General features: G+C 39.4%; 1 long non-coding RNA gene across 1 annotated transcript in view; it reads left to right on the top strand.

Moving 5' to 3' along the window:
* The first annotated feature begins 16,532 nt into the window (after positions 1–16,532).
* Positions 16,533–27,482, top strand: part of LOC117947843 — a 12,085-nt gene continuing 1,135 nt past the window's right edge. The window contains exons 1-2 of the long non-coding RNA XR_004657335.1: positions 16,533–16,543; positions 23,115–23,120. This is a non-coding gene — a long non-coding RNA (uncharacterized LOC117947843). The remainder of the gene's footprint in view (positions 16,544–23,114; positions 23,121–27,482) is intronic.

The raw sequence follows: 27,482 nt of genomic DNA, 5'->3' as shown, positions 1-27,482 counted from the left end.
TCAACATACTATACTTTGACTTTTTCATGACTCTTTTTCAACATATTATACTATGACTTTTATTCAACATACTATACTATGACTTTTTCATCACTCTTTTTCAACATATTACACTATGACTTTTATTCAACATACTATACTATGACTTTTTCATCACTCTTTTTCAACATATTATACTATGACTTTTATTCAACATCCTATACTATGACTTTTTCATCACTCTTTTTCAACATATTATACTATGACTTTTATTCAACATACTATACTATGACTTTTTCATCACTCTTTTTCAACCTACTATATTATGATGTTGTTCAACATACTATACTATGACTGTTTTGGAAATGCAATAAGCTGACTTTTTAATGGCTTTTTTCAACTCGACGTGCTATTAATGTTTTCAACTCACAATATTTGGTGGCTTAGTGGTTAGCACAGCTGGAAACTGTTTTTTAGCATTTAGGCAGTGTGTGACCACTGGTTCAATCCCCCGTCTATGCTAGAGGTTCTTTGTATGGACTTTGCATGCTCTTCTACATTTCATCAGACATACTACATGAGCTGTTCTTTGATATGCAATCACATGTCTTTTAATGTATTTTTTCCAGTCATACTATATGCTATGACTTTTTTCAACATACTTTTAATAATTTTTTTGACATACTATGTACTCCAAGTACTGAGCTGTACTAAGCCATGGACCATCAAGATACCAAATAAAGTAAGGTGCATTAGCATATTATATTGAAAAGACTACAAAAAAAGTCATAGTATTGCATCTCCAAAACAGTCATCATATAGCATATTGATAAAAAGTCATACTATACAATGACTGGAGGACATGCAACACTATGACTTTTTAATGGCTTTTTTTTGACATACTAAGCTATTACTGTTTTCTTCTTTTAGTTGCTGTCTTTGTGGCCTAGTGGTAAAACAACTCAAAACTGGTACCAGAGTACAAGCAGTGCAGACTCTGACCCCTGGTTCCATCCCATGTCAAGGCTGAAACTTGTTGTATGGACATTGCGTGCTCTTCCACACTTTCTCTGACATACTATGTGAGTTTTTGACTTTTTTTTGGGGACCAAATTGTTAGAAATACTGTGAATTTTTTGATACAGAATACCATTATTTTTTTTAGGAATACTACACAATTACTGTTCTTGGACTTGCAATAAAATATCTTTTTCACGACTTTTATGACTTACTGTATTATGACTTAAACGTTTTCCGACAGACTATATTACGACAATGCTTGCTTATGGAGGAATACTAGAATTTTTTGGTAATGCAAATTATTGATATACTATTCTTTTAGTTTTTTCAATTACAACTGTGTTTGACTTTTTTGAACATGAAATGCTACAAATTTTTAACGTTTTTTTTCTAGGTACAATACTGTTTTCAGTGGTGTTCATTTAGTCTAATAATGGCTTAGTGGTTAGCACTCCTCTGACCTGCACCAGCACGAATGCAGTGGAGACTCTGACTCCTGGTTCAATCCCCAAATTTGGGAGGGCTGGGCAAAGTTGAATGAAGTTTGGCTGTTCCTCCAGACTTTCTTTGACATACTATACTGTGACTTTTACATATAATTTTTTGACATAGTATACTATGACGTTTGTTGAACATACTCTACTGTGACGTTTTTAACCTTGTTTTTGACGCACTGTACTATGACCTTTAATTACTTTTTTGACTCACTATATTATGACTTTCTATCCCTTTTTTGATAATTTGCACTGTGACTTTTTTGATAAACTATATCATGAAATTTTTTCTTTTTATCTCTTATTTTGTCATACTATACAACATCCTTTTATCACTTTTTTTCAACATACTATACTCTGAACTTTTTGATACATACTATGACTTTTTTTACTGCTTTTTTCAACATACTATACTATGACTTTTTTGACATATAATATTATTTTTTTTTACCACTTTTTTCAACATATTACACTATTAACTTATTTTTAAACACTATACCACGACTTTTTTGACTTGCTTTACTATGATTTTGCATGACGTTTGTCATCTAATTATACTACAATTTTTTATCACTTCTTTTTCTTTATTATATACTATGACTTTTTTGGACATGTGATACAACGACTTCATTACCACATTTTCCGACATACAGTACTATGACTATGACTTTTTAATTACTTTTCTCAACATACTTTTATATCCCTTTTTGACATAGTATACCATAACTTTTTTGATAACTATACTGGGACTTTTTATCACTTTTTTCAACATACTATACTAAAACTTTTTCATCACTTTTTGACATAGTCTGCAATGAAGTTTTTCAAACATAGTGTATTGTGATTTTTTTTAACCCTTTTCTCGACATGCCATACTGTTCCTCTTTATAACTTTTTCAACATATTATATTGTGACTTTTTATCACTTTTTTTGACATGCAATACTATGACCTTTTCAACATATTACACCATGACTTTTTCTTTTTGGCATTTTAGTCCCTTGTTTTTTATTTAATGGGTTTTTACCGCACAGTTAAGTACAACTTTATCACTTCTAACCTTCTATAATATAATTTATACTAAACTTTGACTTTTCATTACATTTTTAGACACACTATAACAGGATTTGTTCTTAATTTTTGGACATAATGTACTATGACTTTTTATGACTTTCATTAGACACACTATAATATGATTTTTTTGGAGATACTCACACTTTCAGCTATAAAATGAATTAAACCATACAATTTTCTATCTTTTGGCATCACTGGACGTTTAATGCCAATAATTACTTTAGCATCTGAAGAAAATGTTAAATATTCCACATCTAATTTTTTGCAACTATTCACACTACTTTACCTTCTTCTTACGCAGTTAAGCTAGCAATTCAGTTTAGCTTTAGCATTTTAGCTTTTCAACATCCACACACATTTTCAGCAAGAAGTGCATTTTCTTGTTTGAGTATGATGTCACCAGCCGTGTTATTAAACGATTTTTAACCTTTTTCTTTAACAACAATGCATTGGTTTTCACAATGTTCTGATGCAGTTTGGTTTCAGCTTTTTATACTGTACTGTATCTAATATTCTAAAATAATCCTGCTAGGCTCTGTAGCAGCCCACTTACAACATAGCAACCTTCCCCAGCGTTTGGTCAGGCGGTGTGAGGCTGCCATTGGTGATTAAATTGATGTTGTGCAGTGTGTTTTGAAGTTCGTGATCATCATGTTACGTTGTCACCACAGACATGGGGTCACATCATATTTGAAATCTTTTACATCCCAAGATGATTCAGAGTAGTCTTCAAGGCGCCAGATGGGTTCCATATCTTAACTTTCCATCCCTTTGCGATACCACCGCTGTCATCAAACGTCTCACAGGAATTAAATTACGTGGCTGTTAAGACAAGAAGCCCTTGCAGTTCCTTTGGCAAACATGTTGAGATCAATTTTAAGAAGATACACCACGCAGTGTAAATTTAGCCACAACTAATGATTCCAAAACAAACTGGAGGGAGTATTAACTCCAACTGATGATTGTTCTTGCATCCACACCATGGAAAGTTCACCAGGAGCAATGAGGCCACATTTTCAAAATAAGGTTTGTTTTCTGCTGACATAGCTGATTAGACTGTGTGTCTAATTTATCAGGATGACTTTGAGATCATAGTGCCTACAGTTCTCTGAGGAAATCAGTGAAAAACTTTTGGGTTTTTACTGAAATACTTGGGCATTTGGGAAAGAAGATCAGGAATGGGGACATTGGGAATGTCAGGTTCAGCTCTGTTAGAAATTGGACAGGGATGTGATGAACTTTACTTTTCCCCAAGTAAAGGAAACTAGCTCGGCTCTATCAGCAGGGAAGAACTACACCCAGCAGCAACTCAAAAAACACTCTATATACATAGATGTAGAAGCACTTGTGTAGTTTACATCCTGCTGTAACATAAACAAGAATTATGGAAAAGATGAGGCTGATGATATAGCAAGAGTGATAGAATTGAAGATCAAACAATATAAGCTGTCTTCTATGAGCCTCAGCAGGATGCGCTGATATTTTGGAAAGGACAAGTTACTAGGTAGAACACATCCAACTAGCTCAGCGACTATGTGACTGTGCTTGCTTGCATGGTTCCCAGTTGTCGTCAGTGTTCTCTTTCTTGTATTATTTTTCTTTCTCAAATCTCACATCTTGTAGTGGTCTCTAGGCTGTGGAAACATAGACCTACAAAATCTATGAAGATTGGTTTCATTTGGTAGTCCCACATTGAAAAACTGCCGCCATCATTTCTTAGTTCAAGCAGCAATTACGACTCATATTTACAATTGTAGTGAAGGTGCCCTCTAGTGGCTACACTGCTTGTGACCGAAGCAAAGCAGGAAGTAAGGTGAACAAATGTTGAAAGTTAAAAAACTTCTGTAAAGGAAACAGCAAGTTTTTTTGTTTTTTTTTCACGGAACAAATGGAACTGGGTCACATTCTGCGTCATGTGCGTCACCTGAAGTTACCACAAATGTACTGATTTCAAACCAAACCAAAACCAAAAATCATTTTATCTTATTCTTAGCCGTTTTTTTTTTAAACCTAAAACAAACTGAGTAGTAATAATAGCATACATGTTTGTTACTATCAGTGACCCCTTTAACATTACACAGTCAAATAACTAATTCTTAATGATAAAATATTGATAACACAGTTTTAATGCATCACCTTTTATCACTGTGAACAGACTTTAGCCTTAAAATAAACACAATGGACACATACTGTAGCCATGAAAGGATTCTACTTGAGAATCTTACTGTTATTTTCCCAACTGTAAATAGACAGTTTTGAATGGTGAATTCCTCACAAACTGCATCTGTCCCACACAACTCTTCTGAACAATAGCCAAATAGACAGAAGATCGGATCATATGACGTTTAGTTTAAGACTTGAATGTTAACATTGAGAAATGTAGCCCTGTGAAATTACTTTAACATGTCATCATTTTAAAAAGTGCCGCTCTCATCACAGACTATATCTGACAGCTGTTCGGAATACTGGCCCGGCCATTATGCGAGTATGTGACTTCACTCTGTGTACACAAATCGCCTGTACACAACGTTTCAGTCATTTGGCTGGTTCACAGTCTCTTGGCTCTGTGGCTTAGCTTGTGTGTCTTGTGCATAGTGTGCCAGAATGGTTTCACTCATTCTCCAAGAGTGAAATGTGTAACCACCTGTTGTGGAAGTAAAAGATTTATTAATCAACAGTAATGGTTCTGGGTATAGGGTTCTTGGGCGTGAGAAAATGCATCCATGCAGATCAACTCTTGGTGACAGATACTTCATCGTGTACCACCGTATTCTCAGTCACACACACACACACACATAAACACACGCACGCACGCATGCCCGCAAACACGCACAAACACACACCGGTGCTATTCTTGGTGTTATATGATGCTTAGCTCCATTTTGATGATAAAATCAAAAATGTTCAGTTGTGTCTGCTCAACGTAATCTCCAAATGACAAATCCAAAAGGATTTTTGATCAATTGCTGATCGACAAAATGTTGTCCATGCTTATATCTGTTCTCAGCTTACTTATTGCAAAACACTTTACTCAGGTATCCGCCAGAGGCCCCTCCAGCAACAAAATGCTGCTGCTCCATTATTACCAGGACAAGAGGCATGCTTCACCCTGCTTACCTCCCTACATTGGCTATCTATTAGATATCAAACTGATTTGAAATATTGTATTACCTTTAAGGCCTTAAAGGTACTTGTTCCTAAATACATTTTGAACAAACTGGCCTTGTATGTGCCCTCTTGACCTTTAAGATCCGCGGATTGAGCTCTACTGGTTACTCTCAGGTCACAGTTTTTCACATAGAGTGATCCGGATTTTGCCTACAGCCCCCACACCATGGATCTCTGCCTATTGAATTCAGACACACTAATTCTTCTTAAAACATTTCCCTTTGTGAAAGCTCTTGACAAATGTACCAGTAATCCCTTGTTGATTTAGTATTCATGATTACACAATGATTAGCCTTCAAAAGCAATACAGACACTGTGGAAATGGTTTGTAACGGAGCATAATGTTGTTGTTCTAAGGAGATATAATGAGTATTGGTGACCACATTTAATGATTAATATGCATAAACACAACATAAATATGATAACACAAATTAACAAATCTGTATCATAAAACATGTATTAACTGTTCATGCACATACCTCCAAACCTCCTGGAAAACATTTCTAAGAGCCTACATGATGCAATGCAACGTGAACAGACACTGTGTATGTGCACAATAAACAGTAATCAGAGCTCACTTTGTAGTGTGTGTGTCATGTACTACAGAATACCTCTGATGGAATGATGTATGTACAGCACTGTACTGGTCACACATGGGGAGGTGGTCAGTGGGCCTTAATATAGAAAGGTTAGTAAGTGGATGGAGTGAAGGAATGGGCTTTACAGCAGTCGTAGTGTTGATGGAGTGGGTGAAGACAGGCTGCTGAGATATGGTCACATACCGTTTCATGGTTAAAGCTTTCTGCCTGGTAAAGTTTTACGTCTGAACTCAGTTTTCCAGTTTATCAGCTAATTTTGACGACACATGTAGTGCTTCCTATCGTATTCTTTAATGACAGATAGAGATGCAATTGTCAGTTGATTAGTAAACAGTTGATCGACAGAAATACACAAATTTTTATCTTTAATAATCAAATAATTGCATTATTCAGTTACTCAGTAAATGTGACAATTTGATGCATTCCCCTCTCATTGAAAATGTATTAAACCCCCCAGAGCCTTTTATTGTTTCAGCCCTTTGAAATAAGGGCTCTGCCGGATCTGACCTTTGGGACCTGTCTTCTCTGTGATGATGTATAGGACACAAGTATTTTGGATAGTCATGGAAGTGGCTAAAATGAGAAAGTAGTTTGACATCTGAAGCTTCCGAACATTTCTAAATGCAGAAATTGTCAAGACAGAATGAACAACTGCAGATACTACAGTGTGTGTATTTTTGTAATAGTGAGGCAAAAACCAAAAGACTGTACTAGAAGAAATACGTTGGCACTGTGTACAGGTTGGTGTTTAAATGCTACTCTGTCATTTTCACTTCACCTGCTAATTCAAACCCTGCAAAATACAAAGAGAGAGTTTGTATGGTGAGTAATTCAATCAGGAGAGACACGTTTGCAGACATGCACATTGGGTTTATTGTACAGCTGGATTAGACTACTGGATTAGACTCCATTGCTATACAAATATTTTGTTTATCTGTAGAGGGGTAGAGAACCATCAGACCCCACAATTGGACCAGACCAAAAAAGGCTGCTGACCGGTGAGCTGTAGTAGAGGACTGGAGGGGGAAGGGGAGGTGGAGGGTTGCACTCTTTGCCCGCAATGACAGCTGAATAGCAAGGGGAGAAACTGATTTTTTTTAAAGCAGGGTTGTGACTCTGTGATTGGCCCTTGCAATTTGCGTACGGTTCTTATTGGTTAAGTAGGAAGGTGAATGCCTTCACCAGCTAATTCCATTTAGGAAGAGAGGATTAATTAAATAAGGTCTTCCTGAAATTTACACTGAGCTATAGTTAAATCAGGAGAGACTAGTTGCATATATGCGACAGTTATACACAGCTAGAAAGTACATTTATTAGGATAACAGCTGCACTGATCAAAAGTTAGGTCTTCCTGAAAGAATTTACGCTGAGCTACATTTGCTCTACTAAAACAAACGTTATTGGCTACTGCTCTACGGGGCTGTGTGTCTCATCTAATCTCCGTACTTCTATGGTAAAACTTAACGTAACAGGGATGACAAGTGACAAATGGAGCTGCGGCAGCGGCACAGGTGGCTGGAGAGATACATACGCGATGACTGGTGGGTTAAGTCCTGATCTAGTTTTACAGAAGTTATGTTCATGATACATGTTTTTCAGGCGCCTCATGTTACTGCCAAGGCAAAATATCAAACAATGGAATGAGGAGCAACAACCAAGGCAGTCACACCACAGTCACGTTCTTTTTCTCCCTCCTCCATCCAGCTTTTTTCCATCTGATGAATCCAAAACAGCACGCACACAATGCTGTTCTCTCAGGCCTACGGCAGGCTCTGTGGCTGGTGTTAATTGAGATAATTGTGTGGAATGAGGCTGAGCCCACGCTATGTCTGTCCAGTTATTCCTATCATGGGGTAACAGAGTGGCAAACAGATTCCGTAGAGCTTTTACAGGAAGCAGGGCGTTGGAAATCTACCCCGGCACAGCACGGTGAGCCTTATCCCAGGAGGTCTTACAAGTTGCTGGATACGGTGTGTTGTGTTGTATCAACAACTACTGTTATAGTAGAGAGGTGTCTTGTCTGGTGTGGCAAATCTCTAAGAATAGCTTGATGGTAGCTGATATATTCTTTCAACTTGGCTGGTAGGAGGGTGGGATTACTCAAAGGCAATCCGAAACGTGGGCCTTAGTGACTGAACCTTTGTGTCCAATGAAGATAAGCAAACATTAGAAAGTTTGAACATGTACAGGTCAATGATAACTGACATAAATCCATCTGCTGATGAAGACCGTGTGACACAGAAGAAAGTTCCAGAACAAGCGAGTAAGAGGACCATGATATTATTATTATTTATAGTATTTTCCAGTATTTTTCAGTCTTTGAAGATGATTTAAGATTAATCATGGCATGCACCCAAGGGGTTTAATTTGTGACTTAATATAGGACATTTTTAACGCCCAAAATTCCATTATATCTGACAGAAATTCATCCACTGATGAAGATAGTGTGATACAGTAGAAAGTTCCAGAACAAGTGAGCAAGAGGACCTTGAATTTTTAATATTTTGTGAGTCTCGGAAGATGATTTAAGATTAATAAGGGCATGTGCACCTGTAGAAAAAAATCTATACTTTCTGTGCCGCTGCCATGGGTCCTAAAGTAAAGAATCTGAACCAAACAATTTCAACTCAACGTCCACTCACTAACTTGTCTTGGAGGTTTTGACAGTCTCACATAGACTGCGTCCAAAATTCCATACGAACATGCTCTTTAATAGGCTAAAACTGCGTGTTAGATTTTTTTAGAATATCCAAAACTTTAGTATGAAACCAATAGAACGCGAATTGAATTCTATTTCTGATTAAAATATTACTTTATGCAATACTGGACAATACGCTGGTATAAATAAACATTGCAAGACGGTAGTATTGACAACGATCATAACAAACCAATGGATATAAATAAGGCTCTAATATACATTTCTTTGTATTTAAAACAACTGTTATTTTAGTTATTCTAGAAGTATTTTTGTCAAAAATATGGTGGTATTTGATTTTCTCCATTTTGCCCAGCCTATACGAGAGTATACATGTTGAGTACATAAAGCAGAGTTTGTGATTTCGGACTCGACCATGGTCTTAATCAGCAGACAGGGTTTAAGTTGTAACTGACTAATAGCCACTTTGAATGTCTCGTAGTTCCATGACGACATAATCGGCTGATAAAGACTCCAGAAGGCTCCAGAACACACGTGTGTACTGTATTTGGACCTTGAGTTGAGATTTTTCTGTCAACGTCTAACGATGATTAACAATTGAGTTGTGAATTAGTATTCTTGTTTTTAGTTTTTTTTACAGCAACATTTCTATTGAATAATTTGTCAAAAAAATCTTCACATTCACAACCTGCTTGATTATTTAATTGTTTTTTTTCTGTTAAAATAAAATACTGAAGCGCAATGCTATCACATTATCTCACCCATCAACACCCAGTTTAAGGATGAGATTCTGTTGTGTCCCTTTACAATCCCTTGTTAGGTTCCACCACTAGCATTGCAAATTATTGTTAGGTGTGAGTCAATTCCCTGTTTATATCGTATAATATTTATAGTAAGTGGTGTCTGGTTTATGAGCTCTAGTAATGAAGTGTAAAGAGCAGTGACCTATGTCATGATGACACCCTGACAGCTTTGGAATTTACCGTGTTTCATCCAAATGAGATTCCTTTCTTTATCTTCTCTTTGTTGAATGCTGCTAGATGACACTTATGATGTCTGACATAACACAACACACTCACAGCTACATGATCCGCTGACAGAAGAAAAGCCAAGCCTGCACCATCCATCAAGTAATTGACTGATGTTTATTTCTGTTAGAGCCATAGAAACAAGGACAATGCTCCCATCTAGTGTCTCTAAAGGCAAAACAAATGTTGTACCATCTGCTAAAGGAAACACTTCATAACGCCCGCAGGCCTGTTGTATAGTTATGTAAGGCCTGTTCTTCTTTAATAGCTTACAGCACATCAACCTCTCATCAGATTTGACAGAATCCTCACCAAGCAGTCAGCGATGCTATACTGGCTCTGTCAAATGTGCTGAAAACTGAGAGAGGAAACTGGATAGCTAACTCAACACCTCAGGAGTTATGGTCCTGCAGAGGCTCCACGCCGTAGCCTACATAAGGTTCCTGAAGTTTATACTTGTGCGTGTAAATCTCTTTAAGAGAATAGCAGGGCCAGAATGTGTGTGTGTGTGTGTGTTGGGAGTGTGTTGTAGAAAAAGTGAGAGAGTGACAACAATACGGAATGCACATGAGAAAATATATTTGTTGACTGAAATTAGTTTCACTGCTGTTTTTGCTTTTGTAGTTTTCTGTTACAATGCAGAAGTTACATAGAGTATGGCAGTTGTAATATCCTTACTTTAAGTTAAAACATCACAAACTTGGTAAAATTGCACATTGTTCACTTCGGATAATGTGTACTGAAAGGCCACAAAATGATTAAAAAAAAACACTGCTGTAGGTTAGGTGTCAAATTCTATCCTACGACACATTGAGCAAGTTTTTTCTCCACTATTTTCATTACTTTTAGCCATGCTAGCATGAGACTGCAGATACCAGCTGATGAATCGATCCCCCACTTTTTTTCCTGGTTGAAATTTCAACATTTGTTGTTCTTTATCCAGATTTATCTTGAAGTTTTTGTCACTTTTTGGACGTTTTTGTGTTATGTTTTAATCAAATTTTTAACAATTTTTTGTTGCATTTTCCAGTGTTTTTGCTGTTTTTTGGTCACTTTTTCAGTGTTTAAAAATAAATGTTACTGTTGATTTTTGTCCTTTTCGTTTTTTTCAACATTTGTCACTTTTTTTAAATTCTTTTGTCATCTGACAGAGACAGTATTTGTAAACGGGTCAAATTTCACCTGAGGGCAACAGGAGGGTTAACCATAGTCCTCATAAATCGACCAGAGCTCAAAGTGTCAACACAAAAGGAGCCCAAGGCAACAGAAAGTCTGTCGGAATTTCTGCCGGCAACGGAGTGATCCGTCAAGAACGTCAAGAACATGATGACTACCATGATGACATAAGCTCAACCACCACTGTGTCCATGTACAGCCTCACAGAGCCGCTAGCAGGACTCTAGACTTGTGTTTGTTTTTCCAACACTGTTACCTTGCATACTGGTTTCCTGTATTCACTCAGTTTTCATCACCACGATGAAATCCCAAAACAAATGAAGCTTAGCTTAAGTTCAGCAAGAGAGTCTCTCTTTTTATACTCACTCATTCACCTCAGCTCCCTTTCTTCCTGTGTCACATTAGCAGCTGATTAGAGGATGTTTACTCTTTTGGTTAAACCAACCAGGATAAGCCACAATCTCTATCAACCAATGATATTGTTGCTGTCAGTATTTAAATGTTCTCTGTTGCTGTCAGCTCTAATTTCAGAGTGAATTGTCGCCACCCGCGTTTGTGTTGAATATCATGATAAAAACATGATTTATGCAACTTAATTGTATTAAACCTCAAATTAGAATCAGAAGTATAAACAAATGTACACAGTATGTTTTAAAAAATAAAAAATAAAGCGGAAAGACTCCATAGTGTCAATTGTGAGGGTGATGGTGGGAGGTGGGGATGAGTTCTTCCTGAAATCCACAACCATCTCCATTGTCTTTAGGGCGTTGAGCTCTAGATTGTTCTGATTGCACCAGGTCACCAGGTGGTCAGCCTCCCACCTGTAGACGGACTGGTCACCGTCATAGATGAGAACGTTGAGGGAGATGTCGCCTGCCAACTCCAGAAGTTTGACAGACTGTTGACTGGAGGTGCAGCTGGTAGTGTACAGGGAGAAGAGCAGAGGAGAAAGAACACACTGTTGTCTTTCTAAAATAGCCAACAATAAGGGTGATCGGGGTCAAAGCCCCTGTGTCCTGGCAGCACACATTGTTTAACAAATGTCCCCATGTTTTTACGTTAAGAGGATGAATCCGGCATCAGTCATCAGTCCTGCTCTTTTTCCAACAGTCAGCTCCTTGGCTTTGATGCGGCCGACAGGGCTGTGCTCCCCAGCAGCCACCCGTGAAAGATGCTCTGTTTACTGGGCCAAGACTCACATTTGACTCAGAGACAGCAGAGGGTCGCAGGCCTCGACAGCTCACTCACTTAATGTTCTGGGAGTGTCATGCGTGTGTGTGTGTGTGGGTGTGTGTGGGTGTGCGTGGCTGTCTTGGCTTGGATCCCACTCTTTCACAATCTAGAGAAGGTGCCCAGTACAGCAGATACATTGAAATGACAGGACCTGCTGCCCTGCCCCAATGTGGAGTCTCACTGTCACACACAAACATACACACACACACACACACACACACACACACACACATACACACACACACACACACACACACACACACACACACACAAACACACACACACACACACACACATACACAATGTGAGCCAAATCTTTCCTTTGAATGTCAACGATTAGTCCTTCTACACAGGTCACACCTAATGTACACACATTTCTTATATTTGTAGATGTGAATTCATGTAAAAAAAGAAAAGAAAGAAACGCAATGATAATTGGCAAAAACGTCATTCCCCCATTATGTTGTTGCACAATATAGAAATGTTTCCCTCTTACACAGTAACTGTGCATGCATGCACGCATCTGGTATGCAAAATACAGTAATATGCAAACACATAGTAATCGTTCTGGCTGTCCATCAAACCACAAGTTTCCCTGCTCCTTTCCCTGTGTATGAATAACATTAGGTATAAGTCAGGTCCGATGGAACTGGAGGCCAACGTCAGTGTCACTGCGGGGATGTTGAGTCTCTGAGTGATAGCTCTACAAAAAGAAACACAGCGAGCACCGTCAGCTTCACCCCATGTCCGGTTTCAACCTCTTCGCAGCTTAATGTGTGATCAGTGTGTGTAGGGAAGTCAGTGTGTGTGGTCATGCTGATACTGGAAAGGGCAGTGTGGGGGGGGGGGTAAAATATAACACGGTTGGACTTCCACAGAAAGAGGAACTGTGTGGAGTTACTGGAAAGGGCCCGCCTCTTTCCCGCATATATCTTCCTTTTTTCAATATTGTCGTTAAAGGTCTCTCCTGTTCTCTTTTCTTGTTTACCTTTAGCAAGTTCACTTTTTTTGTAACAACAGAAGGGCATGTTCTTCAAAGCAAGGTCATATGCTCTATACTAGTGGTTCTCAAATCTTTTTCATTAATGTACCCCAGTTGAATTGTGTTTTTAAATACCCCCTAACCAGCGCTAATCATATTTGGTAGGAAAAAAAGTCCAAATAAAGAGGAACATCACAGCGATATCAGCAATAAATTTACCAAACAGCCTTGTAACAAAAAAAAATGTAAATGCTATATAATAATAAAAAAACAACAAAACCTTAAAAAAAGAGAAAACCATTGAAAAAGAGTGTCGAAAGAAGGGAGGACGTAGGCCAACACTAGGTCAACAAAAGTAAAAAAAACTCTTAAAGAAAATCTTGAGAAAAGCAAAAAAACTGGAAAAAAGACTAATTAGTATTGAAATGAGTAAGGCAAGAACTGGTGGAAAAAAGGGACAACAAATGACAACAACTTTGAAAAAATGTTGCAGGAAGAAAACTCTATAAAAGAGCTACAGTGGTCTGGTACAACAGCCGTGTAACTTTTTACACTTCAAATGTTTACAATCCATCCCTTAATGTATAAGTTATTTTAGTATAATTTTTTCATGAATCATGTACGACATACTTTTAATTAGCATATTGCAAAAAATCTCACGCACCCCCTGCAGACCTCTAATGCACCCCGAGGGCTATAAGGGCTACAAAAATAACTGCTATATAATATACTCTGTCTATTTCACGATGTACAGTAATTTCTAACAAAGGCAAAGAGTGCATAGCAAAGCAGTGACTCGACGGAACAATCTTGCCGCAGTACAATCAATAAATTACAAATAATGTTAAAACACAATGTAATAGAAAACGTCATACACACTTTAATGTCCCATTATTGATGTGTGTTATTCTGTTTCATTTAGACAACCTTCCACTGTATGTATGTGTCTGTGATGTAAATTTGCACTTCTACTGTTATATGCATGCATGAACATGGGTATGTAGACGTGTGAATGTGCACGTAACGCATAAACATGTGTTTACATTCTTAGACTAGATGGTGCAGCATGTTCATACCGTGCGTGTAGATGTTTCGTGAGAAGGCCTGATAAGCTTTTGCTGCAGCACGCAGCTTGGTCATTGCTTTAATTTATCTTTTGACAGGGATATCTTGTTAAATTTCCAGTGAAAACCATGGATTTCCAAATATGTTTTAATGACTTTTTTCAGTTAAAGTGAAGGATTTGTTTTGTTGTTAAAAAGTAAATAGTTTGCTGTGTAATAAATAATGGCATTACTGTCCTTTTGAAGCTTCAAAATGTCATATTCTCTTGAAAAAGAGTCTTGTTTTAAGCTTTGTGACAATGCATCTTTCTTTTGTTTAAACATAAGAAGGAGAAATATCTTTTTGGATATAAAACTTGCAAAAATTCATTGTCTTTATCAGGAATATGATTATAAATGTGATATCTTTTCACACTCCAGGAATTCCCTCATTGCCCAATGGCTCGAATAATTGCCTATCACCTTGTCTATCACCTAAGGGTTTCCAGTATAATAAAGGCATTAACAATGAATTAATAATTAACATGGTGAAATGTAAAGACAAAGTCCTTCATGTGCTACACTCAGACCAGAATGGATTTTGGTCAGTGTTTAAACCAGCAGAGGGCGCTCTGATACAAGGCTAGAGAACACTTAAAAGCATTACATTTATCATGTATGCTTATCATAAATGTGAACCAACAATAAAAGTATTGTAAATATCCCTTAAGGAGCTTTCAATTTCAAAATATAAGACATTTACATGAATTTAAGTGACAGGTGAAAAGCAGAATAGAAAACTAAAGTCCTTATCTCTTCCATCCAGAGGTAAGCATGGTCATTGTTGTGTCTCACAGTTTCGTCATGTTGCTCCTTCCTTCCTCTTTTGTTGGACTAAAAGCGTTGGTTTTCTAAGAATTCGGAACTGCCTTATGGCTTGCCACAAACATGTATGACAAGCTTCAAATTAGCACTTCTCTGTATTATTTGTATTTATTTGCTTACATTCCCTGAAACACTATCAGTGTTTCCCTTTGTATCCTCAAGCATTGTATACATAAGGATGTGTTGTCTTCCTTCCGGGTGTGTCAGCAAGGGCACCAGCTGCACAAGTTGCTAAATCTGCCAGAATTACACATACTCGACTTGAATTCTGATTGAAGTTTTGTGTGACCAGGTGACTCAGTCTTCATCATTGCATTCTGAGTGGCATGGACCAACTCCTCTCAGCATGCTGCTCCGAATGCAATCAAAACATGAGAATTCAATAATAAAGGAAAATGGGGCTGGTACTTTACAATTTCACTGTTTCTTTCTTTTAGGGCAGCTGTTATTAGCAAAGAACTGGACTAACGTTTCATAGAATCTAACCATCATTTTAGGGGCATTTGAAAACTATTTTCATCTTGCAACCGGTTCTACAGGATCTGATAAAAGATATCTTGACAACAATGCATAAAAACGTAAAATGCATTACAGTGTTATGCCCATATTTTACAAGTCAGGTGCTGGTCTCCTTTCATCTGCAACCAGAATTCGTCCAAAATCTCCTTCATTAAAGGAAGATGCATGTGGCTCAAAGTGTATGAATGCATGTTGTTGAATACAAGTGAGCGTGTACATCTACGTATATCTGTGTGTGTTTGTGTGAACTCCACGCCCATGCGTACAGCTGTAGAGTATCTATAATGTGGGCAGCAGAGAGCTTTCCCCAGCCTCAGAAAAAAGGGCCAAAAACAGTTAAATTGGGTTGCTTCCCTTGGATGCCAGGCTGCAGTATGTTTCCTTGGTAACAGAGGAGTTTGGCAAGCAGCCAGACCCTGCAGTGTGGAGTCCCACTGCATCGAAGCCAACCTAAATATACACCGTTTTCTCTCACTCACTCTCTCTCATACACATAGACTCACTTGACTGCAGAGACAGACACTCATCAGGCAGAAATTCATAACACAGGTATGCCCAAAAAAGGGAATATCGTCCTGGCTGTGGCACAGGCACGTGGTACAGAAAATAAACAAATCCATCTAGACATGACTGGGGTTAAAGTGGCATCACGACTCTGTGTAAACCAAATACTCTGTCTAGTCCTTCTGTCTGCCGTTCCTTGGGCTGCCGACAATGTTATGTTCACTTCACCTGGTCAACTGACTTTAGCAGTTTAGATTACAGAGACTCAACTATCCTACTCTTATTACAGATATATGAATTAACCACATGTCCACTGCAGAATGAAACACTGATGTGTGAAACTGCCAATCAAATTCATTTAGTTATTAATCAAAAGTGTTGGACCACATTAAATCCTGCCTACAGGCAACATGTCTGTTCTACCCTCTTCCATCTCTGTCAGATTCTCTCCATTCATACAATCACACCGTGATGCACACGAGTCAAACCTCTAGCTGCTCTGGTGAATAATGAGCTAATATACTGCTGTGGAGCATGAGCAGTGCTGTGTGTCATGAGAGAGAGAGAGAGAGAGATTGTGTGTGTGTGTGTGGGTGTGTGTGTATGTGTATGTGTATGTGTATGTGTATGTGTGTGTGTGTGTGTGTGTGTGTGTGTGTGTGTGTGTCTGTCTGACGGGGGGTTCTGGGTGCTTCTGTGTGTATGGCCATGTGCCTGCTGACAAGTGTAAATTATAATTTATGACCACATCTGTGGCACAGCTGATTGTGTGGACTGGTTTGTGGGTGCATGTGTGTGTGCATGTGTGTGTGTGTGTGTGTGTGTGTGTGTGTGTGTGTGTGTGTGTGTGTGTGTGTGTGTGCATGTGTGTGTTTGTGTGTGTGTGTGTGTGTGTGTGTATATACTACTGATGTCAAAGGACTTAGTGTTTCACAAGGCCAGCACAGGTTAAACAGCTTTACTATGTTCCAATGAAGCTGTAGCAACTCCTTTTCCATGGAACTCACCAAACTCAAAGAACATCTCCTCTGGCAGCTTTCCGCCTTCTCCCAGGATCTATACACACGTTACATTGCTAAATCTTTTCCTGCTTACAGTGAATACTTACTGTTTTTGTGGATTCCTGGATACAATTTAAAAAATCAACCACTTTTTTGTAAAATCCCCTTATGTAAATTGAAGTTTTCCACCTGTTATGCAAGGACATGTTTATGTTGTATTCTTGTCTTAAACCTTGCTCGTATAGGTGTGTTGCAGTGTAATGCTACCTGTAAAAAGAAGTATTTTACATTGATGTCACACAGTTGGAAATCAGTATCAGTATTTGTATTAGAGGGCGCAACAAAATGAGAACATTTTAAAAATAGTAAAGGAATTACATGATATTACATGTGTTCTCTCTAAAAAATGTCTTGGGTCAACACATACGGACGCTTGGTCGTGTGCCTTTGACGTTAGTTAGTAATGCTGAAAGTCTTCTTAAGCGTCAGGAATCTCTAATATTTAGCGCTATTCACGCTAAATATCTCGTTGAGTGTTCGGACTCTTGACATCTCTTTTGACGGTCTAGGTCGTGCCGCACTGACTGACACACGGCACATGAACGGGACAGCTAAGTTTAGGAAAAGATTGTGGGTGGGGATACACAAAGTTTGTTTTGTGGCCCTGGGGGAAAGTCGTGTAGTTTGACGCATCCACAACCCCATCCAACCTCCCTACGTGGCATTTCGGTCTTTCAATTTACCCGCTACCATTGTTGCTCTAAATACTACGTCATCTTGCAGGTGTGTTCCATACTCAGATGAAAACACTGATGTCAATGAAAGCATATCATAAAAAAAAAAAATTGACTTCAATGTTACAGCATAATTTCTACATTTCTACTTTATTTCTGGTCATAGAAACCCTACCATGGTACACCTGCTTTGCATTGGTTGGCCCAAAACATTTACAACTGCCTTGAGCCAATGGCTGCCAACAGCAGCATGTGGCCGTTTGCCCCATTTAATGAGAATACTCAGCTTAGTAGCTACTTCAAAAACACATCTATAAATGTGTCTCTAGTGTCTCTCCAAATGATTTGGTTCTCTGTGTGAAAACAACCACCCTGGGCTTTTGGGAAAATCTATCATTTCATGGAAATGCTTTTGTCTTTCTGAGCTTCTTAAAGTTCACCTCCTGTGGTTATCCTCCGTGTGGAGGAGGGGAAATCAAGAGGGGAGTGGTTTGGAAAGAGGAGAGGAGAAGAGAAGTGGAGAATAAATTTAAGATAATGGCGTGGGCTGTTTGATTGGGAAAAGTCTGGAATTCTTGAGCACTCGGCACATCTGTGCAACAGTCAGTTGAGTCCCCCCCACCAATACGTTTTTTGCTACAGCAGAATAAACAGCACAATACAGAGAAAACAGAAAGATATTTAGACAAGGATTGTGATAGCTAGCCCCACCATGTTTTCCGGAACAAGACATGTCTCTCCAGAAACATGCGGTTGAACTTTGCTGGACCACTTTCTGGTTCTGACCATACCTTCAATCCATAGAAACATAGCAGCACTCAGTAGCAATCCTTTACATTTAAGCGTTGCATCATGCATCTTTTCAAAATTTCTATGGACAGCTATGGACACATCTTCTCCAAAAAAATTAAAACTTGTTGAAAACGTTGAGAAGATCATTTGGTGGCTTCTCTTCTTCATGGCCTTAAATTTGAGATGCCACTTTGATGGAGAGACAAAGCTCTGTGCATTACAAGACACCCCATAAACTAATGGCCCTCATCATGTTCCTTCAAATTCACTTTGACCACAATTCCATCATGCCCTTCCAGTTTTCTTTGGGAGCCGTGCGTCAGCAGTAATGGGATGTGACGGATGTTTGAGGGCAGTACTGTGTGAGAACAGGACCTGGTGTGCTTCTGAGGAGACCATGGGAAGAGGAGTGGAGTCTAGCTTACAAGCCTCCCTCCACTCTCTCGCTTTCTCTGTCCAGTCTCATTTTTTAATTTCACTTTGCTGTATTGGCATCACAAAATCAATACATCTGTGTTGCCAACGCATAAAGACAAACATACTGTACATACAAACAAGAACAAGGAGTAAATACATCAAATTACACCAGTATACCTAGATGATCATGATATAATTGCAGTTACTAAACTAATTGTGAGCATGTCCTTCAAAGGGTACATTAAAACAATATTTAAATAAAAAATAAAAAAAAGAATAACAAAAATAACATTCATAAATCTCTACTCATTTTCCCTCATATTTTTGCATGAGAAGACATTTAGCCACCAGCCATGCTGTGTTTTCATCTTCCCCTAATAAAAAAGGAAGCTTTTTGCATGCACACACACACACACACACACACACACACACACACACACACACACACACACACACACATGCTCTCTCTCTCTCTCTCTCTCACGCATTCCTTCTCTTCCAGAGCCTGGTCTTATCTCCTATCTCCTCCCACCCTAAACTATGATCTCCCCTTATCCCCCCCTCCATTCTTTCATGCCTTTGCCTCCCCTTGTCTTTGCAATGCTTTTGTTTCTAGAATCTGCCAGAGTCCGAGCCATGGAATGCTGCTGGCAGCCTCGTCCCCCCTCCTCCTTCGGCATTCCCATGCTGGGTCTTTGTGGGTGGGATAGAATGAGCGGGGGTCAAAGCCGAGGAAGTGAACTAGGAAGTTTTCACAAGAGTGTAGCTTCTTCTTCATGCAACCAAGAATCTGTAGAAACTTATTCATTGCAGTCGTCCTCTTCCCTGTCCCCAGGCCTCGAAGGATTCATTTCAGCAAACAAACAACACAATGGTACTTTTAGAGCACATTATCAGGGATACAGAGAGGCACTTGTGCTCATTTGCTCAATTCATTGAGTGTTCATTATGAAGTGCCTCACCTCAGCCAAAGTCCAGATTTAAGTTCATACTTTTTTTCATTATAATATAGAGCTGAAAAGTACTCAGAAGTGAAAGGATGGTGAGGTGTATGTACCATTGTAATGTTAAGATGCTTGATTCTTTGGCATTACTACATGCAGCTATGTTTTTATGATGAGTTCTCATTAACTCTACCTAAATGCACAAAGCTTCCCCAAAAAATAAAAATACTATATCTATTGTAATTTAGCAGCCGGTGAAAGGGTTTTCTGTGTGTAGTTAGCCTGCCAGCACACTTAATACTTATTCACAGATGAGCTTTGACGAGCTTTGTGTCTAAACTGTAATCTGTTTAGGTTTTTCCGTGGTATTTTCTGTGATATGAAGTCAATTATTCATGATAGAACTTCTCAGTTCTTTCAGAAATGATAGTGTATTTTTGTGCATTTCCTAGAAAATTGCCTTTCCATTGCATTTCCTTGGTGTCTTCCAAATCAATAGTATTCGGCTCTGTTTGGTGGTCACATTCCTTTTTGGCTTAATGTGGAAAAAAGAAACCATATATTACATCAGGTGGGGGTGTACACACTACACACACACACACACACACACACACACACAAATTAGGGGAGGGTCGCTCCAATGGCCGGCCGCAGTGAAAAGATCTGTGTGTGGCGGTTGCAGCGATTTTAGGGGCCTTTCTCCTCAGGAGCCTTTGTGTCTCATCCAAGGAGAGCAAGTTCACAGAGACACAAAGAGACTGAAAAAGGAGGGAAAGTGAGGGAGGACAGTTTTTTACCCCCCTCCTGAATGCCTCTTTCTCTTTTGACTTCAAAGGCTTCTCTCTGGTGCTTGAATGCCCATCATGATTCACTTTCAAGCAATTTTGGAGAAGGCTTGGCTTTTTTGTCATGCTCACTTTGCTTTGTAAGTTGTGATGAGGAGAAGAAAAGAAGATGCAGACTGAGAACAGTCATGAACTTCTGTTTATTAAACGTGATTCGACAGACACACACTGTGGGTTTTTATTTTATCATACAGGGTGTGAAAAGCTATGCAGTATATCAGCAGTTCATTCTGGGTTCATTCAGGCAGCACAGACGTGTTTATTTGTACTTTAATCTTGTTGTTCATGGGGATATGGATCATTTGTACATTGAAATCATCCAATCACCTCCTCCATTCTTCCCTTCCTGCTATCTAGTTACATAGAAAATAAATAATTACTTCCCTCTATGGGAAAGAAAGTCCACTAAAATACACAGACCATTTGCTAATGCTCCATTTAGCCTACCAAGAAAGCAGGCCATCTTGGAATAGAAACACCAAGAGGATGGATCTGTGTTTGCATTATCGTCCTGATGAGTGGTGTAAGTGTCTCTTATCGAATATGCTTCCATTAGTAGCTTAGTGTGTTTCATATGCTCACATGCACTCTCATACAAACACATTTTTTCAGCATTTACAGTGGACATGCACATACACATACTGGATATATGCATGGATGAAATTACAAGCATCTACATAGACAGTGACATACAAGTGCTTGCACGCACGCAGAAACATACACCCACCCACACACACACCCACCCAACCACACACCCACACACACACACATTTGCACACAGACTTTATGTTGTTTAACGACCATTTTGTCCAACACTTGTTGCTAACGAGTGGTTGTGAGATATGAGGCATTTCCTTCCTGGCTTTTCGTTTCCACAGTGCCCCATTCAGCCCCTCATCAATCATTGGATCACAGGCTAAAACCCTCTTCTTCGGCCAATGGCTGGCATTGGATCTAAAGCACCTCTCTCCTCTTGGAGCTGTAAGAGGCTGTTAAAGGCCATTTTGTTCCCATCCATTTGACATATGGTTGAGTGCCACAAGTTCAGTTTTGTATACTGTACATATATACAAACATATACATTCAGTATAGCTATACAGTGTATGCTTTTACACTGAAGGGTTATATTTAGTTTCATCTGTACAAAGTCAAATGTCAGTTTTCTTATGTCAGAATTTGGGAGTCACCTTGCTAGCAATTTAACATCTACGAAACACATTATTTCAAGCATGCTGAAACGTTAAACGTTAGGACATGACAGATCATCCTCTCTATTCTGTTTGTATTGTCCTGATGAGATCAGGTTTTCTGAGCAATTTTGGCATCTACCACTCTCACACAATAATGTCTCCTCACAAATCGACTCGCAACATTATCAAACTGTTCAACAAGATCTTTAGTTAGCCGACACCGTGTGTTGCAGGAGGATGTTGCATTGCATAACAGCAAAAAGTCGAGTCAGGACCAATCAGTTTATTGCATAATTTCCTTTACAGATGAAAAGATTGACCTAGTACTCCTTTTTCATTCAGCTTTTTCTTTGCCCTGCGTAATTCACAAAATGCACTATTAGTAAAACAAGACAGGAACTGCAGTTTCACACATGGCATGGTTAGATGGAAAAAGATGGCCCCCTGAGGAAAGACACCCACCGACATTTAACTCGGTCTGTGCCAAACACGTTCCAGTAAAGGAAATGTCCAGAATATGTGTTGCCTGCACTACATGCACCACGGTCTGCCATTTATAAATCATATCATAAATGATTCACCTGAAAGACACATTTTTCAAACAAGTCTTCCTCGTTGGTTTTTAAGGATCAGGGTTTTTTGAAAAAGACAGGCAGAAAGACATTTTGGTAATCCAATGAGGGAATTCATGTCGGTGAAAAACATTCATTAGCTCCAACCCAAATTAAAAATGTTTTTTTTTGATGATTACAACTTAACAAAACAAAAATCACATCTGGGGCAAGACATCCCCTACAGGGTTTGGGGAAAATTACCTCCACACAGTAGTCAGATTTTTGTTGAAGTGTAATGAATTAATCAATGAATTAATGAAAGACAAAAATACAACAAATTCTAAAAAAAGGTAAGAGTTTTATATTATGTTTTAATAAAGGAATTCAAAGCACCCCCGTAGCTGCCAGTAGCTCCTTACAGGAGGCTGATTGGTTCAGTAAGCTGGTAGTTCCGACCAGGGCTGTAGTACTCGAACCCGGACTCGAGACCGTTTTCCGATGGACTCGGAGTTGTCTCAGACTCGGCCACTGGTCTTGCCAAATATGACTTTTGGTCTCGACCGAGTCCAGCTAACGCTAGCTGTCTAAACGCTCGTGTGATATCGCACGAGTCCAGCTGCCATGCAAGTTAAACCAGCTTTTTCACTTGGCACAAAATCTGAATACTAACTACAAACCCATGTTGAAGGGCAGAAATGTTGACATAATTAAAAATGTATTTTGTTTCATTTGAAACATTAACCCCTTTCAATTAACGTTTTCTTTTAAAGATGTTAACGAGGAATCAATGTGAAAAACAAACCAAATGCTTGTGCAGGTAGCTACAACTACTATGTTACTACCAACACATTACCACCCAAACTGGATGGGTGTACTTACTGAAATCACATTAAAACACCTTGTATCTTATCAGTAAATAGAGAATGTTCTAATGGGTGGCACCTTCCCCTTGGGGTTTCTTAACTTCATCTTTTTCTTCTGGCCCTTCCTTACTTTCTCGTCTTTCTCACATGGTATGTTCAGGCCCGGGGTGGAGAATCGGGAGAATGAAGACGTTTCACTTTTGGACCGTTTATTTTTGTTTACATTTGTCCTGTTAGTCTATCTTTTCTAAAGGTTGGCTACACACATTCCAGATTGTGATACCGACACCGCAGCCTCTGCATGGGTTGTACCATGTGAGGGAGTTCTCCCCTCCCAAATTGAGTTAGTTGGGTGAGTCCAATGATCAAATGTGGAAAATGCTCCTTACATTGATCTGAAACATCCACATTCCCATTAAAAACACAAAATGAAGAATTAATTCTTCATTTTCCTCTTGTATTGCCTTAAGTGTGTCATGAGAATTGCCTTGATAAAATTATCAATAGACAGTTTTGGTCTTGACCGGTCTGGCAAAAAAAATACAGAGTCCTCCTTATCTCAGACCAAGACAAGACCAAGAAAAGTCCTGCGTTTGATTCTGAGACCTTCAAAAATTGGTCATAAGACGGGTCTGGAAAGACCCGATCTTAACATCTACAACATTCGTACAAGAGTATGATGGCCCGTCTTTTTCCAAAAGGTTTTTTCAGGTAGGTAACGCTTATTCTACATGAATTTGCGAGATCTCGGGGGTCCGTGATTTCAGTTGATTTCCTGACTTGGAGTGGACGAAGGAGCACTAAGCCTACACGCAGCGGAGCCGATCCGCAGTCACCTCATTTGCCTCTTTGTGGAAAAGTGGGATACATTTCAAATGCTTTCTTTCTTTCTTTCTTTCTTTCTTTCTTTCTTTCTGATTTTGTTAATTTATCAAAATGTCCTTGTGGAATAGTGGGATATTTGTGTTATCTTCTCAGCTGAAGTGAATTATTATTTAACCTTCACATTATTTGTTGAACCATGGTATTAATAAAAACTACAGGATAGAAAGAGCTGAACTGTTGATTCATTTATCCAATTTAACCCACCATGGAAAGAGTAGGCTGGTTTTGAGCCTGAACTGAAAACACACTCCGGCCCTGCCTATCTATGTCTGTCTCTCATTCTCAGTCTCCTCGTCACCTTGTATTTCTTCATCTGTCAGTGTCACTCTGTCTCATCTCTCCCTGTCTCCCCCCTAACACCCACCCTTCCCTGTATCACAGGATTCCCGCCACTCCAGTCTCCAATCTTGTTTCACGGAAACTGACTCTCAATGAAACAGCAATGAAGAAAAGGGGTTAAAGGAGGCGGGCGGGGTTGAGAATAGGACTTGCTCCATGAGAGTGGAGAATATCTGCATAACAAGAAGTACAAACCCAGACTGAACTATTCGTCTTCTTTATGTGTTAGTATTGGGCTGGAGGGCTCCTCTGTCAGTCAGACCAGTCAGGTTCAGTTTACTGTGGATATAAAACAGAGAGATGAAAAAAACTCGCCAACCGCTTGTCAGGTGTGTCAATGTATTTTATAAGGCTCAAACTAATTCCCACGGGTTTATCACTCTGTAGGTGGGAAAGGCTTCTCAGATGACTTCAGTTGTGATTTATTCTGTTTAATGTGTAATGTATTCCTTGGAAGATACACGGACAATTTTCACATTATCTGCAGAGCATTCCAACCCACACATGCGCCTGCTATTAGGTTAACAAAGGTTACTGACACATTATGGATTTTTCAATAAGTGTTGTGTATAGAGTAATTGATTATTTACATTAGTTTGCGAGGATCATTGTCCAACAACCAACATGATCATATAATATCCAATGAAACAAGGGCGCAGACACACATGCACTTCATCACACATTGACCATTTGACAGCTAAATGGGGCTTTTATAGCTCCCTCCCGCTGCATTTTGATAAGTTCCAGCCTGTGTGTGTTACTGCTGGCCGACCCATTGCAACCCATGACCCTCCACCACCAAGAGAGAATGACTACATGTTAAACAGCTTTCCCCTCCATGATCCCTCTGTCCGCCACCCAGTGAGTCTGTGTTGGAGTGTCTAGTACTATATATGCACGCGCGGGTGCTTTAAGTATGTGTGTGTATATGGCCCTGTGTTTTATTGCCCTTTTTCTCTTCCACTAGGTTGCTATTTTTCCATCAATCAGAGTCTAAATAGTCACACACAAAATGGTTGGTGTGTACAATAATTAGTTTGCTAGCTACCGCTAAAACCTGTACAGTTGGTACATCGACACATGACACAACTCTTGTGTGCACAAAAATCTTTTTCGTCTATCTTGGATCTACAGCTCAGATTTTCAAATAGGAATGTGAGCATTAGAGGATGAATACCCGACCCGAGCCCGACGGGACCCGACGGGCCGGGCCGGGTTCGAACAGATTTTTAGAAAGGATGCTCGGCTTTGGGTCGGGCTCGGTCACATCAGCGCGATAAGGCATTGAACATTTTTTTGTGTAAACTCATTCTTTTTCCCTGTTTATAACTTTTGGGTCTTACTGTATTTTACAAATTTTTATCATGTGAAGCACTTTGCTGCACTTAACTGTGTCGGGCTAGGGTCGGGCTCGGACATAAATATCTTAATGCCTGTCCGGCCCGGGTCGGGTTCAGTTACTGCTCTGTCAGACGCGGGCCGGGCTCGGACAGAAAAATCCGGCCCGATCCGCACTCTAGTGAGCATGCATATGATTATCTAAAGAGACATGCAAGCTGTTTTATACTGAAGACCATCTAAACTGAGACCAAGTCAAGACAAAGACCAGACCAGTGCCGGTCCCACACTATACGCCATGATCAAATGTGGAAAATGCTCCTTACATTGATCTGAAACATCCACATTCCCATTAAAAACACAAAATGAAGAATTCATTCTTCATTTTCCTCTTGTATTGCCTTAAGTGTGTCATGAGAATTGCCTTGATAAAATTATCAATAGACAGTTTTGGTCTTGACCGGTCTGGCAAAAAAAAATACAGAGTCCTCCTTATCTCAGACCAAGACAAGACCAAGAAAAGTCCTGCGTTTGATTCTGAGACCTTCAAAAATTGGTCATAAGACGGGTCTGGAAAGACCCAATCTTAACATCTACAACATTCGTACAAGAGTATGATGGCGCTATGTGTAAATGTGAGTGAGTGGTGTTTCCTGGTGTGTGTTTGTGTTCTCTGAAACTTCCACCAATGGTTTAGCAGCAGCAGAGATGAGTAGGTAAAAAGAGAAGGGGTCACTCCACTGACCGCATTAACTTGTAACAATGTGTGAGTGTGGTGCTTAACTCAGACGGGGGTCTGTCTGCTGGCGTTCTGGTTAGTGAAATAAATCAAACCTTTAGAGGAGCATGGTGACAGAGGGACTGGCCGTGGAACAATCAGTTTAGGGCTGAATGAGGGTGAAACAGACAAGGTCCCAGGCTGACCCCTAAAAAGATGTGAGGGCAAAGTGAGGAAACGATGAGGTGAGAAAGCTAGGTTTTTCTTCTGGAGATCTTCTGGGGGAGAATTAGGAAAGGGGGGAGAAGGAAGAACACAAGAAGAAGTGGGAAAAGAAAAAGTCCCATGTTTTAAATGGGGAGAGGAGAGAGAAGAGACTGGAAACACAGCAGGGAGGGAGAGGAGTGGGAGTGGGGTGGGGTGGTGGGGGATGGTCCTGGGGAGGACCTCTCTTTAGTTAAAACAATAAAACTCCAATGTTTGGAAATAGAGAATGGGTAGTA

Source organism: Etheostoma cragini, chromosome 7 (genome assembly GCF_013103735.1).
Source record: "Etheostoma cragini isolate CJK2018 chromosome 7, CSU_Ecrag_1.0, whole genome shotgun sequence".
Lineage (NCBI taxonomy): Eukaryota > Metazoa > Chordata > Actinopteri > Perciformes > Percidae > Etheostoma > Etheostoma cragini.
The sequence above is the reverse complement of the archived record's forward strand: the minus strand, read 5'-3'. Positions and strand labels throughout refer to the sequence as shown.